A 6,059-nucleotide genomic window follows, 5' to 3' on the forward strand; every position below is an offset into this window, starting at 1 on the left:
TAGCAGAAGAGAATCCCAGGAGACGGCATGAAGAAAGGCAGCCAAGCCATAGACACAAGCCGACTCCGGGCTACAGAACTTTATAGAAATGTCAATGATGCTGGAGTGATGCCAGAACTCCTCAATGAGAGAGACTGGGCACGTGAGCCACACAGGGGTTTACACAGTGAAAGGGAAGGGGAAGCAGTCCTGGAACCCTATCTGCCATAGCTATGGGAGGTGACAGCAGATGTTTCTCATCTTCAAGTGCTTAAGATTCTTCCTTATTAAAAACAATGATAACCCAGAGAAGATACTGATGTTGGGGTGATGGGTCAAAAAAAAAACACAGAGCAGCAAATTGTTTCAATTTAGTTCAGACAGTTCTCTTTACAACCTTGCTGTATTCAGAGACACCTAATTATATCACCATATGCTTTGAAAAGAACATTTTTTCACTGCATCTCAAACAAGCATATGGTGAAACATTTTTTCAGTGTTATCTTTTAAACAAAGTGAAGAATTGTTATAGTATATAATACTTCTAATATATAAGGAGCTTGAAGACCTTTGAGATATAACATCAGAATAGATGGATTAATAATTTTTTGACATATTTTTTCATGTTTGATTAATTAATGGGTATCTTGAGACTATGTCATTTTACATCAAGATTTGAATGTACATGGGTTAATTTAGTAATGGATATCATTTTAATTGGATTCGAAATTGGGGTATATGTCTCTGAGGATCTTAACTGGTCAGGGTAGTCAAAAGTATTAATTAATGCACTTCAGAATATTAACTTATTTTCTGAATGCCTTATGGTCCTCCTGAGTTAACAGACTCACGAAAGTTTTCCTCTCAGCATGAACTCATGCCCATACATTTGGGTGTTATAAAAGATTAGTCAAATGTAAAATTATGAAAAAAAGTTAAAAAAATTTATCACAGGCCTTCTGTTACTGATTTTTTAATTAGTTTACTGAAAACACACAAGTAGTATCTAGGAATAATTCAACTGTGTGTTTCTTGGATGCCTAGGTCTACCTTCTATCAAACAGGAATGCATTGGGCAGTGTTATCAAATTAACCCATTTAAACAATGATTTTTGTGAATCTGTTTTAGAAATATGTATATCAAAATACAAGCCAAGTAGGCTGGAGGTCAGAAAATATGAGAATTAGCTGTGGCTCTTTCATTCACTATTTTTGCAACCCTGGCCAAGGTAACCTGTCTTTTTGTGCTGGGTGCCCCTATTTATGAAACGATGCTGCGTTCTAATATTGTCGTGGTTCATTGAAGTCTGGGTCTATGAAACCTGCAGAGAGAAGAGACTGTGTCTAAAACATGCAGAGAGAAGAGACTGTGTCTATTTGCTAACTTGGCTGTGCTTACTGAGATACCTATCAATGACTCAAGGACACCAAATACAAGGTATTGCACACCCTGCAGTTTACGGATGTGAGGTTTGAAGAAATGCTTTAACAATCTCAGGCACAGCAATGAGCAGAAGCCAGCCTCATAGTGCTCCAATGCAAATCAGTGGATCCCAATATATTCCCAAATACCTCCTGAGGTAAGGCAAGTGGTCCAGGAATACCTTCCAGGCAATATCCAAGGGAACTTGGGCCCATTACCTTCCCATCATGAGTCCTGCTCCATGAGAAAACAAAGCATAGTCCTCTATGAGCATTGCCCTGTGTTTTCTTTTCTTGCTTTGTGTGGATGAGTAAAGACTGCAGAGTGTTATTTGGAACCAGAGGGAGGCAAAGCCTCATGAGTACTTGATGTGGCTTACATAGTTTGGCCACCTGCCCACCTCTAATTTCACCTACAGTGGCTGGCAGTGGGGCTCCCCCTTAGATGCTCCAGTTAGAATGGCCATCTTGCCTCCTACCTCTGGACCTCAGCACCTGTGGCTTTCTCTGGAAGTTTCCAGTTGCACACTCCACAGATACACACACAGTCTGGCAACTCATTCAGATTTCTATTAAAGTATCACTTTCTCAGGGAAACCTCCTATGACCCCCAGACTAGGTGGGGTTTGTCTCTGTTGAACTCTAAAGAATTGTGATCCTTTCCTTCATTTACCTCCATCTGTAATTAGGCATTCATTGACGGAATTATTTCAATAAGGTGTCTCCCCAACCCAATGGTAACATCCATAAGAGTGTGTACTTTGAGACTTTCCTCCACGAGTTCTATCACTCAAGTTCATAGTTGCAAACAACAGAAAACAATTCTGGCTGTTTACAAAGCAGTACAGATAGGAGCTAAAAGCCTATGTCTGGCACCACGCTGCCTGGGTTTGAATCTTGACTGCCACTTATGACCTCTGCGGCCGTGGACAGCTTCCTTAATCACTCTGTGCCTCAGCTTTCTCATATGTGAATGGGGATAATAAGAGGATACACCTATTAGAACTGCAGTGAGGACTGAACGAGTTCATCCATGTAAAGCACTTACTAAGAACACAACAAAACAAATGTTAAGCGTCCAATAAATTTTAGCTATTCTTACAGTCATGCGCCACATAACAACACTTAAGTCAACGACGGACCACATACGCAACAGTGGTCCCAGGAGATTAGTACCATAGAGCCTAGGTGTGTAGTGGACCATACCATCTAGGTTTGTGTAAGTACACTCTGATGTTCGCAAAACAACAAAATCACCCAGTGACGCATTTCTCAGAATATATCCCTGTATTTAAGCGAGACATGACTATATTTAATCAGAAAATAAATTTACTAATATTTTAAAGGTTATTAATATTATAATGAAATATTATTAAAAGATTATTAGATAACATTATATGAAAATTATTCTGTGAAAATATTCTGGAAAAGGGAAAATTATGGGATAGATAGATTAGGATTTGGGGGTAGATAAAGGGTGACTACAAAGGAGCAGAATCTGAGGCATGACAGAACTGTTCTACATTATGACTGTGGCAGTTGGTACATGACTCTATATATTGTCAAAATCCATAGAAGTGTCTACCACAACAAGTGAATTTATTGTATGTAAATTTAAAAAATGAAAGGTTACTGAATAGTTCATACAATCACTGTAATGTCAGAGAATTAGGGCTAGACACTGAGCAGGAATACAGACGGCCAGCCAATATCAAGGACCACAGCCCAAATCAGTTCAGTGTGGACAAGGTACCACCACTTCTGGATGCCAGAGACCACACCACCGCCATCACCCGGGGCACAGAACATGAAAGCCACCACTGGGATTCACTGCCCCTGCTGTCCCTACTGCCCCTGGAGGCTGGATATTGACACTGCCGTGGCAACCACCTGCCAGCAGAGAGGATTTTCTGCCCCTACCTCTTGGGCCACAAGCTACCAATTTAAAGTCTAAGGTGGTTGCAAAACATGAGCCAAGCCTAGATCACGTACACAAATCCTGGCTACAAGGGAGGCTGGACAAATGAGGGTCTGTTTCAGTTTTATAATTATAGGCAAATACTGCCCCCAACAACATTAACAAGATGGAGAATTACGCTGAACACAAGACTGGGTCAGATGATGGGAATTAAAAAATAAAAACCAATACAAAATAAACATATCAATGATAGTTTTCAATAAACACTTGTTAAATCAGATTTACAGAAGAGAGCTGAAATTATGCCTGTCAGAAAAGGGGTTCTTGTAACAAATTTAACAGCAGCTAATTATTCCCATGCAATTTAAATATAAACTAGCATTTAACAAGAAGTAGTATGTTACAGTGGAAAGAAAACTGACCCAGGCATCCATAGAGCTTGAATTCATGGACAATTCCCTTGACTTCCTTAAGGCTTTAGTCCCATATCTATCAAAGAAGCCCCACACAGGGTGCTGTGAGAGTAAAATGAGGGGGAAATTAGGAGAAAGTTTTCAAAACTCTAAAATCCTATATAAATATAAGTTACAGCATATTATGAGACCTCTAAATGATTTCAATCTCTATGTGCTGAAATGGTAACACCTCCAAGATATGTTTGCTAGAGAAGAAACTGCTATCCTGCAGCCTCACATTTCCACGTCAGCCCACGGGAGAGTGGATATTTCCACCTACGTTGTCAGACCATCTCCACCCACTTTCTAGCTACTCTTCTGCGTCCTATGAGACGAGGAATTCTAGTGTCATTAGCCGCATTCTCAGATCACATTTTACTAGTAGCAGGACTACTATTCCTTAAAGGCAAGAACAGGTTCCACCGATTCTCTATTGCTTCCTGGTCCTATGTCGTCGATTCACAGAGCAGAGCCTGGCCTCAGAGGCAGGCCAGCCATGCTCATCCACAGGCTGATTAGGTAACTGGCTTAGACAGGAAGCAGGGAGCAAGAAGCCCTGCTTAGATTTCTAGGCCTCCTTCTCTAGGACCATTGACACTTCATAAGGAAAACCTGCCTTTTAAAGATATAAGGCATTTGCTCAGCTATTCTATTTTAGAAGTCATTACTTGTACTTTGCCCCCGACAAATCTGTTTCCTAGTCAAGAGACCTGGAGAAAAGGTGGGTAAGTGGTCAGATTTAGTATTAAAATTCTACCCAAAACAGCAAATACTTTTTAGTGGAAGAAAAAAAAACTCTTAGAACAATACCTACATTATAATGCTGTTTCTGTCAAAATAAAATGTCCCCAAATTCTGTGTATATTCTTATATGATTATGAAAATAATTTTTGAAAAGGTCAGCAACGAGGCAAACCAAACCCTGACCATGCCTGCTGTGTGGGAGGAGAATGGGGTGGCGGGAGTTAGAGGGGGAAATGTGAAGAGAGAGATTGACTTTTTTCCTCTCTGTAGTTCTGCATATTGTTTGAATTTTCACAATGAGTAGGTATTCATATATTATGTGTGTATGTTTTTAAAAATAAGGTTTACTATTTTCTAATACACAGAAAAATAACTTGCTGAATATCAGAAATCTAAGGAACAACAAACTTCATACACAAAAGATTTCCTTAAGCAAATGTATGGCCTTAGCTAAAACAAAACCTCCCCTTTCTCCCTAAAAATCTACAAGAACTATAAGAATGTGAAAAAAAAGTCATTAAAAGAAGATAATAAAAGGTATAACGCAAAATAATTCCTATTTTAAGACTTACTCTTGGTTTGCTTGACCTGCTGGGCCTTGCCTAGAAGTAGACTATTAAACAATAGCTATTTTGAGGGATGAATAAAGGATTCTCTGAGAACCAGAGGACCAGCTTGCCAAAGTAGGAACTGATATTTGTCTTCTGAAGTCAGGTGGTATTATTACCAAGTGCTACATATTATACGTATACACCTAGACATAGAACACATATACACATATGTGTATCAACACAATTCATGCAAAATATACATTACTGAGCTTCCTAAAAGCAAGAGCCATGATTTAGCCATATTTGTGTCAGAGTACCCAATTCAATAACCTGACACCTTGTCATCAACACAAATGTTCTGAACTACGTAACAATATTTTAGCTACTGCTGATGGAAAACTATACTGGCCACTTAAATACATATCATTTAACCCACAACTTACTAGGTAAATATTATGGCCTGAACTGTGTTCCCCCAAAAGTCATATATTGAAGTCTTAACCCCGCATACCTCAGAATGTGACTCTATTTGGAGACAGGGTCTTTAAAGTAGTAATTAAGGTAAAAATGAGATCGTGTGGGTGGACCATAATCCAGTATGACTTGTGTCCTTGTAAGAAGGACACAGGTACACACAGAAGCAACACCATGTGAAGGCAGTAGAGGACAACAGCTATCTATAAGCCAAGGAGAGAGGGTTTACTTAGAATTCCAAATTCCAGAATTGTGAGGAAGATATATTTCTGTTGTTCAACCCACCCAGTCTGTGGCACTCAGTTATGGCAGTGGTACTTTGTTATGGTACTTAGCAAACTCATACAGTAGGTAAATTATTCTACCCTATGACCCGATTCTTTTGAGATTTACTCAAGTCCTCGTAGTGTGCCCCAATGGATTTGTAATAGAAACAGAATGGAAGAACAAAGTACCCTGTTCTTTCTAAGGGCTTCTATTCCCATGGAGTCCTGACGGGTCTGCCAAACAAAGGGT

The sequence above is a fragment of the Equus przewalskii genome, chromosome 13, assembly GCF_037783145.1.
Source record: "Equus przewalskii isolate Varuska chromosome 13, EquPr2, whole genome shotgun sequence".
NCBI lineage: Eukaryota > Metazoa > Chordata > Mammalia > Perissodactyla > Equidae > Equus > Equus przewalskii.